General features: G+C 36.7%; 1 protein-coding gene across 9 annotated transcripts in view; it reads right to left on the bottom strand.

The window, feature by feature from the left end:
* Positions 1 to 14481, bottom strand: part of LOC137237929 (uncharacterized) — a 636630-nt gene that overhangs the window by 238925 nt on the left and 383224 nt on the right. The window lies entirely within an intron of this gene.

Genomic DNA, 14481 nt, shown 5'->3' with positions numbered 1-14481 from the left:
TTTTATAAATAAGGCCGCCTTTTATTTTGTCGGTGACAATGTCAGTTTTCGCGAGGGGAAAAAGCTGGAGAAATTAGGTAGATAGTTTTTTATTTTATTACATAGCTCATCGATGGGTGAGCCGGGAGCAGTAGCCATTATCGTGCAGTCCTCGGCGTAGGAAACAATGGTAGCTCCTTCCGGTGCCGAAGGGAGCTTCGATATGTAGAAGTTAACCAATATCGGATATAGAATACAACCTTGTTTAATTCTTCTGGGTTTAGATACTACATTCCTGAATTTCACCGATGTCTGCCGATCTTACAGATGATTTGCGGTACACCTTCTGAGACTAGGAGGAAGAGGGAACCCTTACAAATCTTGCAGTAACGTGCCGTGGTTGACTTGATCAAAATCTTTTGATAGATATATTTCTACTGGTGGTATTGTTATATACTTACTTACTTAATTGGCGCTTAACCGTCTAAACGGTTATGGCCGTCCAACAAGGCGTGCCAGTCGCTCCTTCACTCCGCCAACCAGCGTCAATTGGGCACACCAAGGGAGTTTAAATCGTTTTCCACCTGGTCCTTCCAACGGAGTGGGGGCCGCCCTCTACCTCTGCTTCCACAGGCGGGTTCCTATAGAAACACTTTCTTGGCCGGAGCATCATCTGGACTATGTTGATGTCTGCGTATAGCTAGTACAGCTCATGTTATATACCATGTATACATATATTGAAAATTTTGTTAAGATTAAAACTGTAAGCTTTATTTTTTCAAAGTAGGTGTAGCTCTTATCTGATTTTGAACGGATCTATATGTAATACCAAGGACCATATTTTCCCCATATTGCAAAGTGATATCAACGGCTTTTGTTTAACGGTTTGCAAAACTTTTCAATTTTCTTCAGCTTAATGTAAAAAATTTATATGGGCGGCCGTCGTGGAGTGGTTATAGCGTACTCCGCCTACCATTCTGAAAATTCTGGCTTCAAGCCCCAGACAAAGCAGCATCAAACATTTAAAAATAAATAAATGTAAGGCGCGATAACCTCCGAAGAGATCTAAGGCCGAGCTTCTCTTCCAATTTGCGTCGTGCTCCTCTTGATTTTTCCCTACAAATTGGCCGGACGGGACCTACATGTTTTATGCCGACTCCGAACGGCATCTGCAAGGCAGATGAGTTTTCACTGAGAGCTTTTCATGGCAGAAATACAATCGGAGCGCTTGCCAGACACTGCCGAGGGGCGACCCCGCTTAGAAAAATTTTCTTCTAATTGAAAAATCTTATTTCTAAAATTTTGATGTTGCTTTGCCCGGGAGTTGAACCCAGGGCATACGGTATGATAGGCGGAGCACGCTACCATCACAACACGGTGGCCGCCAACAAACATTTAGAAACAAGTTTTTTCAGTTTAGAAAAAGTGGATTCGCCTCTCGGAAGTAATTTGGCAAACACTCCGAGTGCCATGAAAAGCTTATCAGTGAAAACCTATCTGCCTTGTAGATGATGTTCGGAGTCGGAGTAAAACATGTAGGGCCCGCCCCGCCAATTTATAGGAAAATTAAAAATAGCCTGACGCCAATTGGAAGAGAAACTCGGCCTAAAATCTCTTAGGAGGTTTTCGCGACTTGCGTTTTTTTTTATAAATTTATATTGTACATCGACACTTTTTATACCTTTCATGAACAAGAAATGGTATATTAACTTTGGTCCGAAGTTTGTAACGTTCAGAAATATATAAGATAGGCTCACAATTAAGTATACCGAATTGATCAGGGCGAGGAACTGAGTTGATATAGCCATGTCCGTCTGCCCGTCCGTCCGTCCGTCCATCTGTCCGTCTGTCTGTTTGAACGCAATCTTGTCCCTCAAATTTTGAGATATCTCAATGAAATTTAGCACAAGGATGTATTTTTGTATTATATTAGACATTTGTCGGATCCGGTAGGATCGGACCACTACAACATATATCTCCCATACAACCGATCGTTCAGATAAGACGATTTTGGTCATTCCTACCGCAATTTACAAAGTATAAACGAGAAACTCGGTGAAATATATTCTAATATATCATAAAAGATATCCTGAAAATATCACTTTGATCGGAGCTATGTATAGTTATAACCCATACAACCGATCGTACAGATAGAAAGATTTTTGGCCATTTCTCCCTTAATTTAGAAAGTATAAACGTGAAACTCGGTGATATATATTTTAATATAACGTAGAAGATTTTCTGAAAAAATCACTTTGATCGGAGCTATATATAATATATATCCCATACAACCGATAGTTCAGATAAGGGGGTTTTTTCCATTTTTTATTTTATATTTATCTTAAAAATCGTTTAGGTATGTATATCTATATATTTCTTATCTTATACATTCGATTATTTGGAGATTACGAACGGGATAAGATTATTGTTCAGCCGCATTCATGGAAGGTATGAAGTCTTCGGCACAGCCGAAGACAGTCCCGTCCTTACATGTTTTCCACTCGTAAAGTTTCATCACTTCAACAGTATTTGTTAAAGCATTGTTCCATCCACCAACATTTCACAGTAAAACGAAAAAGCTATATTGCAGGACAAGTTAAAATGTATTGAAATTTTATGGAGTTACGGAGTTAGCAACTTTTCATAATTTCGTTGGTGTTATCGATTCTGGACAATAACACATACTTTTCCTTTACCACCATATGCAGAAATCGTCTCCCTTCCACCATTATCAAAAAGTTGGTTTAAGTCTAATGCGGGGCTTTTACCGCATCGTCCACGATCTCAAATTATGCTTAAGTTGTGGTGTTAATGGACTGAACTTTGTTTACCTTAAACATGTAAAATATCGGGAAAAAGTATCGAGGTAAAGTATCGATACTTTACTCAGTGCTAGGAAAAAAGCATCGAGTATGAAATACTCGAGTATGTTTTGGAAAAGTATTGATACCACTCACTCAGTACTCGTATAGTTCTATCACCATCCTTGGAACGATAGTTCTTTAGTACCAAGCGCATCTTTTGTTTTTTTTAACTGCTGACCCTTTTGTTGAGCATCAGTACTCTATCTCTTTTTTTTAAGTGCCAAATCTCATACAATTTTATATGGAAAATATATCGCATTTGTGGCATGGTTTAAAGAACTAATAATACTAGTTAATAGTTTGATAATTTGTTTCAACTTTTTTAGGAAAATTTTATGGAGCGATTCGGGGAAAGAAGGTTGAAAACACAGGCACCCTATTATGTATACATATTCTTTGAGTGCTCCCAACTCTCGTAGTACTGATCTTGATCGTTCCAATGAGATTTGGTCGTGATCTAGACGATGACTCAATGGAACGCTACTAAAGTCAGCCGTTTTTTCACTATAATATTTAGGTTAAACTCCGCGAAGTATGTAACCCAGCAATACGTGGTTAGCAATGGAAGAAATATTAAAAAGACAAATTTTTGATTTGGACATAGTTAGCATGCTACGTAAGCGGCAGCTCAAGGGAACTTCAGCAAAATCTGAATCTGTATTAAATTATGCTAGTCGACAAGGATTATTCGTTGCAACAACACAAAAATATGGTGCTGGTATTAAAAACCAGCATATAACTACAAAAATTACTACAAAATTGGATCGTGAAACTAAAGAACTAAAGCATCATGAAACTCCGCTTGAAGTTGGCAAACTAATTATGCAACGTCGCCAAGCAAAGGGATTCTGTGAAAGGATTTTGCCACTAAAATCTGCGAGAAACAAAAAGTGGTTAAGAATTACGAAACAGGCCAAGACATACCCAATAATTTCATTTTAGACAAGCTTAAGCATGTAATTGGTATATGAGTCGTTTTTTTTGATAGTGGTTTAACCCATTTTCTACCGCTGTTGCGGTTTCGCAACGGCAACTTCGAGACTTTAAAACTCTTATGAAATAAAAAGTGTTTGTTAGTTTTCGACTTTACAATAAAATTTCGACTTTGATCTTTACAGGTATGGCTTAAATTTGTATTACCTTGGTCATGTATCGATTTATCACATGTTTGAAAAATGTCTTAGAAATAATGATTTTTGTATGTTGTTGGCTGAGTAAAAAGAAACAAGTACGGAAGGCTAAGTTCGGGTGTAACCGAACATTACATACTCAGCTGAGAGCTTCGGAGACAAAATAAGAGAAAATCACTATTTAGGAAAATGAACCTAGGGTAACCCTGGAATGTGTTTGTATGACATGGGTATCAAATGGAAGGCATTAAAGAGCATTTTAAAAGGGGGTGGGCCTTAGTTCTATAGGTGGACGCCTTTTCAAGATATCGCCATAAAGGTGGACCAGAGGTGACTCTCTCTCTCTCTGAACCGATTTCGCCCATTTTCACACAAAACAATTATCGTCATAGAGTCTATGCCCCTACCAAATTTTACAAGGATTGGTAAATTTTTGTTCGACTTATGGCATTAAAAGTATTCTATACGAATTAAATGAAAAAGGGCGGAGCCACGTCCATTTTGAAATTTTCTTTCATTTTTGTATTTGGTTCCACCATGTCATTACTGGAGTTGAATGTTGACATAATTTACTTATATACTGTAAAGATATTAAGTTTTTTGTTAAAATTTGACTTAAAAAAAAAAATTGTTTAAAACTGGGCGTGTTCGTAATCCCATATTGCTAACTTTTACTTAGCACACATATAGTAATAGGAGTAACGTTCCTGCCAAATTTCATCATGATATCTTCGACGACTGCCAAATTACAGCTTGCAAAACTTTGAAAATACCTTCTATTAAAAGTGGGCGGTGCCACGCCCATTGTCCAAAATTTTACTAATTTTCAATTCTGCGTCATAAAGTCAACCCACCTACCGAGTTTCATCGCTTTAGCCGTCTGTGTGAGCTCTGCTCAGCTGAGTATAAAAATAAAAATCTAGTTTTGTTTCAAGCTTTTATACAAGAAAACATGAAATTTATATGTTTGTCTAACTTCTGCCCATTCAACCTTTGTTTTCTAGTTAGAATCATCTGCTAAATGTAGGTGTTGCGAAAACGCAACGCTGACTAAAACGATGCATTTGACATTTAGCTTTTTATGACATTTTATTTGTCGCCAAAATTGATGTTTGATATAACATTAGCCTATTGTGCAAAGGGAAATTTAAGAAAAACACTTCGGAGAACTTTTTCATCGTATTTGGTAAATATTGTGGGAATTTAGTTTTTTTTGCTTGTATTTTGGTTAGCTTTTTAATATGTTTATTAGAAAACAATGAAACGTCAGCGTTTTTTAACAATTGGCAAATTGAATCCTATATTAATACATCAGTGAGGATGAAGGTGAAGAAACATCGGTTTTTGCTAAACGAAGGAAAATTGATAAAGTTGTTTCGAAAAAAATAACTTCTGTTTTTTACATTCCACCAGCAGATGTTGATACAGTGAGTGATGAAGAACTTATTGATGATAATAAGTTGCTAACAGATGTACCAGCTATGACGGATGTATGTGGAGAGCTAGAAGTCGAGGCTGAATCAGATGTGGAAGATTGTGGGTCACCGCCACCATATTTATCTGAAACACCTGACGACGAACCATCTTGTTCTGGAAAAAACATCACGCATGCTACAGAAAAAGATTTCGGTGCACCCAAATTGAAGAAAACCAAACGTATTGAGTTTAATTTCGGATGGTACCATATGACAAGAAAGTAGGTTTACGAGCATCTGTCGTGCTATCATTGCTGGAAAATGTTACAAATCCAGATAATCATGCTATTTATTTTGATAATTTCTTTTCGTCATATTATTTGTTTTGCATATTGAACGAAAGACGTTTTAGGGCGACTAGAACTGTCAGAGCAAATCGTCTTAGAGGTGCTGAAAAAGTGCTCAAAACTGGCAGAAACCTCAAGAAACATGAATTTGACTGCTGCTCCGAAATAAACAACAAGCTTTTGGTACTCGATGGCAAGATAATGCTGAAATAACATTAATCTCTAACTTCAGAACTGTTGATCCTGTAACAGAATCAGTCCGTTGGTCTAAAGCTGAGAAAAAAAGGTTACTGTTAAAAAACATGGACTTATATTGACTATAATCAACATATGGGAGGAGTAGATCTCCATGATAATGCAGTAGCTAACTACCGTGTTGGCATTCGTGGAAAAAAATGGTGGTGGCCCCTATGGACCAATTCAGTGAACAGTACAACTGTTAATGCATGGAAAATTCATTGCTTGGTTAGTAAATCAGGAGGAACTCGTCCTATGTCTCAAATTGCTTTTAAAACTAAATTAGCATTATCTCTGCTTTTATATTGGGAAGAAGAAGTTTATCGAGAAAGTAGTGATCGATCAGATATGGAAGAAACAGAGAGACCACTTCATATTCCTCGAACTAACGTCCGTGCTTATGTTGTATGGAAACCTTTAGGCCACAAACGTAAAATATGTGCCATGTGCCATTCGCAGACTTTTTATGAATATAAAAAATGCAATTCGAGATTACACCCAAAATGTTGTGATGAATATCATACGAAATTGGACAGAAAGAAAAAGCTGTATTAATTGTAATAAGTTTAATTATTACAAAATAAAAATATTTTTAACATTATAAAATAAACTACTTCAACCAAATACAATTTCAAAATCATTATTGACTAGACTTCGGAATTTATTTGATTATTTAAGTGCATCACATTTTACAGCGTTTCTCCCAACGTTGCGTTTTCGCAACAATCCTCCCTGTCGCATCAAGGAGACCTATCAGCCTGAAAACTTGTAATAGCGTTCAGTAGTCCTATAATAGCAACCACACAAAATTTCATGCGATTTCCTTCACGGAATCTAGTATCGAGAGAAAATGGGTTAAGTCCATTTTTAAAAAAAATGGAGTTAATGATAACAATAATCACAATCCTATATAATCTTTTTTTTATAAACAATTTATTAAGTCTAGTATCATTAAAATCGCTATGAATTTGGGGACTTACTTAGCTAACAAAATCCAAACAAAAAATTATTTTGAAACTCGTTTAAGTCCACTGAAATAAAACTTATTATGTAATATTTATTTAAAATTTATTATTATTAATTACTAGCAAACCCGGCAGACGTTGTTCTGCCCTAAATTTGTCTAACTAACCATCTAACTCTGCCCTCGCCCCTCTACACTTTTCCTAATCTTTGTATTCACTCCTCCCTCCGTATTTTTCGCTTCATCTGTCTCCATCTTCGTCTCAGTCTATCTCTTTCTCAGTTTCCTTCTCTCTTTTCTCTTCTCTCAAGTTTTTCTCATTCTTCTCCATATCTTATTGCCAGTCCCAGAGGGTGGTATGTATTTTGTTCCAGTCCCATTCCGAGTATAAGTCCCAGTCCCACTCCGAGTCCCAGTCTCAGTCCCAGTCCTAATCCCAGTCCCAGTCCGTCTCTGGTATACTTCCCTGAAAAAAGCATCGTAAATACTAACATAGGCAAATTTATATACCAAATTTCAGGCAAATCGAATAGGACGTATGTAAATAGGTGTGTGGGTATTATTAATTCATGTCTTTGTTTCGGCATATTTATCAGTTTTGCCAGGTTGATGCGACTAAATCGAATATCACAATGAAAATTACTTAAAAGCTCTCAGCAACAGCTTTCAATTGATATTCAAAATAAACACACATTCTAGGGGTATACGAGTCCATGTTTTGGCCTATATCTCGAGCCCCTAGTCACCAATAGGTATGAAGACTACCCTGTAATAAAGCACTTATCAACAGTTTTCATTTGATATCCATATTGTATAAACATTGTCTCGGAGTATCCGGATCCACGTTTTGGCTTATATCTCGAGACCGAAGAGACCCAGCGGTATAAAAAATTATCTGTAGTAAAGTACACATCAACAGCTTCAATTTGATATCCATATTGTATAAACACATTCTAGGGGTGTCGGGGTCCACTTTTTGTCCTATATCTCGAGACCCTAGTCACCAATATGTATCCTGGTCCACTTCCCGGAAGAAAAATTATCAGACATTTTATTATAGATATAACGCTACCTACATACCAAATTTCAGGCAAATCGAGCCATATATAAAATAGTTTAGAATAAATCGGTCCCTGGTCCACTTCCCGGAAAAAAAACTTTTCACAAACACTCTCCGGGTTCCTGCTAAGTTATTCTGAAAATTTGAATAAAATTGGCGTGGTAGTATCGGAGTCCATAAGCCTCATACAAACATACAAACATGCAAACATACATACATACATACAAACATACATACATCCTATTTTAGACCCGGTTATTCTGCCCTAAATTTGACCAATCTGCATACATTTTAATAAGCTTTTTCCGTCTAACTCTGCCCTACTCCTCTACACTTTTTCCTTATCTTTTTATTCACTCCTCCCTCCGTCTTTTTCGCTTCATCTCCATCTTCGTCTCATTCTATCTCTTTCTCAGTCTCCTTCTCTATTTTCTCTTCTCTCAAGTTTTTCTCCTTCTTCTTCATCTCTTATTGCCAGTCCCAGAGGGTGGTATGTATTTTGTTCCAGTCCCAGTCCTAGTCCTAATCCCAGTCCCAGTCCGTCTCTGGTATACTTCCCGGAAAAAAGCATCGTAAATACAGATATAGGCAAATTTATATACGAAATTTCAGGCAAATCGAATAGGATGTATGTAAATAGGTATGTGGGTATTATTAATTCTTGTCTTTATTTCGGCTTCGCATGCATATTTATCAGTTTTGCCAGGTTGATGCGACTAAATCGAATATCACAATGAAGTTTAGAGCTCTCATCAACAGCTTTCATTTGATATCCATAATATGCACAGATTTTAGGGGTATCCGGGTCCATGTCCTCCCAGTTGTATGAAAATTATCCTGTACTATATCACTCATCAACAGGTTTCATTTGATATCCATATTGTATAACACATTCTAGGGGTACCCGTGTCCACATTTTGGGCTATATCTCGAGACCCTAGCCTCCCAGTTGTATGAAAATTATCCTGTACTATATCACTCATCAACAGGTTTCATTTGATATCCATATTGTATAACACATTCTAGGAGTACCCGTGTCCACATTTTGGGCTATATCTCGAGACCCTAACCTCCCAGTTGTATCAAAATTATCCTGTACTATAGCACTCATCAACAGGTTTCATTTGATATCCATATTGTATAACACATTCTAGGGGTACCCGGGTCCACGTTTTGGGCTATATCTCGAGACCCTAGCCTTCCAGTTGTATGAAAATTATCCTGTATTATAGCACTCATCAACAGCTTTCATTTGACATCCATCCGTTTCGGAGGAGTTCAGCCTCCAAAACCGCGACAGAGGAATTTTATATATTAGATTATCTGGAAGAAGCAATTCATAAAAGATTAAAAACCTCTAGTGGCGAACCTGTAAATTGGCTAAGAATACGTTGGATTTGTAAAAAATGCACCCTATAAAATGCTTTATTTTTTTTTTTTATTTTTTTATAAAATGCTTTATAAAGAATCTATGGAAGTGGATAAAGAGTTCAAAATAATTGGGTAATAGTGTAGTTGAGGGGCCGACTGCTAATACGCTACCAAAAATATCGAGAGAGGTGTCAAACGACGCGTCTTAACATCAGTATTAACAATCCGAAGGCGGAAAATAAAAATTTTAACTCGTTCAAAAGATATTAACGAAAAACCGAAAAAAGACCCGCGTGTACCTCCGAAACCGGGGGGGGGGGTCCATAGTATTTTTGCGCAGAACACCTTTCTGCGTTGGCGGCCTTCGGCCGCGCTTATAAAAAATAAGCCTGGGCTACGCCATGCCAAGTCCGGGTGTGTGGTATAACCGTGGCTACCGCCACGGCGATGCACAGTTTTTTTTGTGGGTACAAACACAACAACAACCACATGAAAATCGCCAACTTCAACTCCTAATATCTCCGGACAGAGATAAAATCTTTTCCGCCTTCGGATTATTGTTCTCGAGATTAATACGCGTCTTTTGACACTTCTCTCGATATTTTTTGACGCGTATTAGCAGTCGACCCCTCAACTAGACTTTTACCAATAATTGATTTATTACTTTGCCGGGGAAGACCAAGGAACTTCAACAAAATAAAATTAACACCATTATACAAAAATGTACGTCCCATTTCAACTCCTAAGTATAAGGATATGATAGAGTTACTAAGGTATATACCACCTATGCACCATAAATATTTTAATAACCTCACACATAATCTAAATAAGGAGAAATAATATAGCAAAATCTTTAATATTACCCTTAGTAAATAAATGAACGTAAATTTGATTTTTTAATAAATGAATTGGTATTTATTTTTAAAAACATTTTTTTAATCTATCCATCTATAAATCTTATAAAATAAAGTCGCTAAATGCCATGTGTGCACATAACTTCACACAGAATGCTCCGATTTTAAAACGGTTTCTTGCATTTGAAAGCTTAGCTACGTGAGATGGTACAGTTAATATAATTTGAAGGTATATAATATAGCGGCGTGGCAAATTGCCAAAATATAGTAAAAAATCATAAAATTTTTGTTTACACAGCTATGACTCATAAACGGATGGATGGATTAAAAAAATTCTACTTTTCAGTAAAACTTTGAAATATTTACCTCATTATACTCATTATACAAACCTTCCCTGTAGAAAAATACATATATATACCAATTTTCATAATAATCGGTCTAGTAGTTTTTCAGTTAATCGATGACACACTTACAAACATTCATTTTTATATATATAGACTAGCAGACCCCGCAGACGTTGTTCTGCCCTAAATTTGGCCTATCTGCATATATATTAATAAGCTTTTTCCGTCTAACTCTGCCCTACCCCTCTATGCTTTTTCCTAATCTTTTTATTCACTCCTCCCTCCGTCTTTTTCGCTTCATCTCCATCTTCGTCCCATTCTATCGCTTTCTCTTTCTCAGTCTCCTCTCTTTTCTCTTATCTCAAGTTTTTCTCCTTCTTCTTCATCTCTTATTGAAGTCCCAGAGGGTGGTATGTATTTTGTTCTAGTCCCATTCCGAGTCTCAGTCTCAGTCCCAGTTCTAGTCCTAATCCCAGTCCCAGTCCGCCTCTGGTATACTTCCCGGACAAAAGCATCGCATACTAATATAGGCAAAGTTATATACGAAATTTCAGGCAAATCGAATAGGACGTATGTAAATAGGTATGTGGGTATTGTTAATTCTTGTCTTTATTTCGGCTTCGCATGCATATTTATCAGTTTTGCCAGGTTGATGCGACTAAATCGAATATCACAACGAACTTTAGAGCTCTCAGCAACAGCTTTCATTTGATATCCATAATACACACACATTCAAGGGTTATCCGGGTCCATGTTTTGGCCTATATCTCGAGATCCTAGTCACTCAGCTGTGTAAAACTTACTCTGTATTATAGCACACATCGACAGCTTCAATTTGATACCCATAATGTAAAAACACATTATAGGTGTATCCGGGTCCACGTTTTGGGCTATATCTCGAGATCCTAGGCTCCCAGTTGTATTAAAACTATCCTGTACTATAGCACTCATCAAGAGCTCTCATTTGATATCCATATTGTATAAACACATTCTAGGGGTACCCGGGTCCACGTTTTGGGCTATATCTCGACTACCCTCCCAGTTGTATTAAAATTATCCTGTGCTATAGCACTCACCAACAGCTTTCAGATGATATCCATATTGCATAAACACATTCTAGGGGTACCCGGGTTCACGTTTTGGGCTATATCTCGAGACCCTAGCCTCCCAGTTGTATGAAAATTCTCCTGTACTATAGCACTCATCAACAGCTTTTATTTGATATCCATATTGTATAAATATATTCTAGGGGTCCCGCGTCTACGTTTTCGCTTATATCTCGAGACCCTAGTTACACGCGGGTACGAAAAATACCCCGTATCAAATCACTCATAAACAGCTTACATTCTATACCCATATTGTACAAACATATCCCAGGATTACCAAGGTCCACGTTTTGATCTCAAGACTCTATCCAGAACGGGATAAAATTAGCTTATGTCTGTCTCCTGGTTCTAAGCTACCCCTCCACCAATTTTCAGCCAAATATGTTCATCCGTTACTTCCTCTTCAAGCACTCTTTATCTATTAAAAAAAGCGCATCAAAATCCGTTGCGTATTTTTAAAGGTTTAAGCATTCAAAGGGTCATAGGGACAGAAAAAGCGGCTTTTTTTATACTATGTAGTGATGTACATCCATACGTACATATGTACCTATAAACCTACGCCCGAAGTTAAAGAACGCAGCGAATGCTATATATGTACGTATGTATGTGTCGCATCAAGCCTCACTCAAAAGCAATTAGCGCGGACAGTTCACAGCGAACAAACACACATACGCATTTTTTGATAAGTATTTTTTTTTTGATGGAGATCGAGGGTAAATATTTCAAAGTTTTACTGAAAAGTAGATTTTTTAAATCCATCCATCCGTTTATGAGTTATAGCTGTGTAAACAAAAATTTTATGATTTTTTACTACATTTTGGCAATTTGCCACGCCCCTATAATATATACCTTCAAATTATATTAACTGTACCATCTCACATAGCTAAGCTTTCAAATGCAAAAAACCGTTTTAAAATCGGAGCATTCTGTGTGAAGTTATGTGCACACATGGCATTTAGCGACTTTATTTTAAAGGATTTATAGATGGATAACAAATGAAAGCTGTTGATGAGAACTTTAATAGAGGGTAATTTTCATACCTCTGCGTGACTAGGTTCTCGAGATATAGGCCAAAGCATGGATCCGGGTAACAATAGGATATGTTTTTAAAGTATGGATATCAAATTAAAGCTGCTGATGTGTGCTTTAGTACAGAGTAAGTTTTATGCCGCTGGGTGACTAGGGTTTCGATATATACGGCAAAACGTGGACCCGGAAACACCTAGAATGTCTTTTTACAATATGGGTATCCAATTGAACCTGTTGATTTGTGCTTTAGTACAGAGTAAATTTTAAACCGCTGGGCGACTAGGGTCTCGAGATATAGGCCAAAACATGGACCCGGATACCCCTCGAATGTGTGTGTATTATGGATATCAAATTAAAGCTGTTGCTGAGAGCTTTAAAGTAATTTTCATTGTGATATTCGATTTAGTCGCATCAACCTGGCAAAACTGATAAATATGCATGCGAAGCCGAAATAAAGACATGAATTAATAATACCCATATACCTATTTACATACATCCTATTTCATTTGCCTGAAATTTGGTATATAAATTTGCCTACATTAATATTTGCGATGCTTTTTTCCGGTAAGTAGAGGGACTGGGACTGTGATTAGGACTAGTACTGGGACTGAGACTGAGACTCGGAGTGTGACTGGGACTGAGACTCGGAATGGGACTGAAACAAAGTACATACCACCCTCTGGGACTGGCAATAAGATATGAAGAATGAGAATAAATTGAGAGAAGAGAAAAGAGAGAAGGAGACTGAGAAAGAGAAAGAGATAGAATGGGACGAAGATGGAGATGAAGCGAAAAAGACGGAGGCAGGAGTGAATAAAAAGATTAGAAAAAAGTGTAAAGGGGCGAGGGCAGAATTAGGCCGAAAAAGCTTTTTAAAATATATGCAGGTAGACCAAATTTAGGGCAGAACAACGTCTGCGGGGTCTGCTAGTTACATAAATAAAAATCTTTATCTTACGTGAAAACTTCCCTATATATTTTAAAGCTATTACATTCATCTACAACAAAGATAAAATATTTACAATTTCTATTATTAATTTCTTAAAAATAAGTGGACTTATTCCTTTTCACATACATAAAAGTAATTTTATTAATTTTGAAAGTGTTTTAAGTCCATTTTAGGTTCTGAAAAACAGCTTATTTTAATAGTAAAGTTTACAAAACATATTACGTTATATATTCTAACATGTTTAAAGTCACAAATCCATAAAAAAAAATTAATACTACTTAACAATATTTTTGAAACAAATCAAACAAAAGCCCTTGAATATCTCAATATAAGCAAACATGGACTTAAACCACTTTTAAAATAAACGACTCATATGTGAATATATCTAAGATTTATATTAATAAATAAACCAACATACATATGTATGTACATTAGTAAAAGAAAGAATGTAATGGGCTGGATTCAGCAACTGGGAGCTTTTAAATACAATTAACATAAAAACATTCATACAATTTACACAAAATATACACTTCAAAACTCCCACTTACAATATCTAGCCACAGGTGGAAACTTAATTTGCCTTTCCAGTAAATGGTAATTCTATACGACAGCATGACACTCTTAATACACATCCAAAAATATCGGGAGGGGTATCGAAAGCGGAATTTTGGACTCAGATTCGCGAATCCCAAAACGTAAATAAAAAAATGTTGCATCTGTTACGTGTATTAAGACTGTCATGCTGTCGTGAAACAATCGCCATACTCAGTGAAAGTCAGGCTGCACTAAGGGCAATCTCGGAGTTCGAAATAAAGTCCGGTCTGGTCCTTGA

The sequence above is a fragment of the Eurosta solidaginis genome, chromosome 1 (genome assembly GCF_040869045.1).
Source record: "Eurosta solidaginis isolate ZX-2024a chromosome 1, ASM4086904v1, whole genome shotgun sequence".
In the NCBI taxonomy this organism is placed as follows: Eukaryota; Metazoa; Arthropoda; class Insecta; order Diptera; family Tephritidae; genus Eurosta; species Eurosta solidaginis.
The sequence above is the reverse complement of the archived record's forward strand: the minus strand, read 5'-3'. Positions and strand labels throughout refer to the sequence as shown.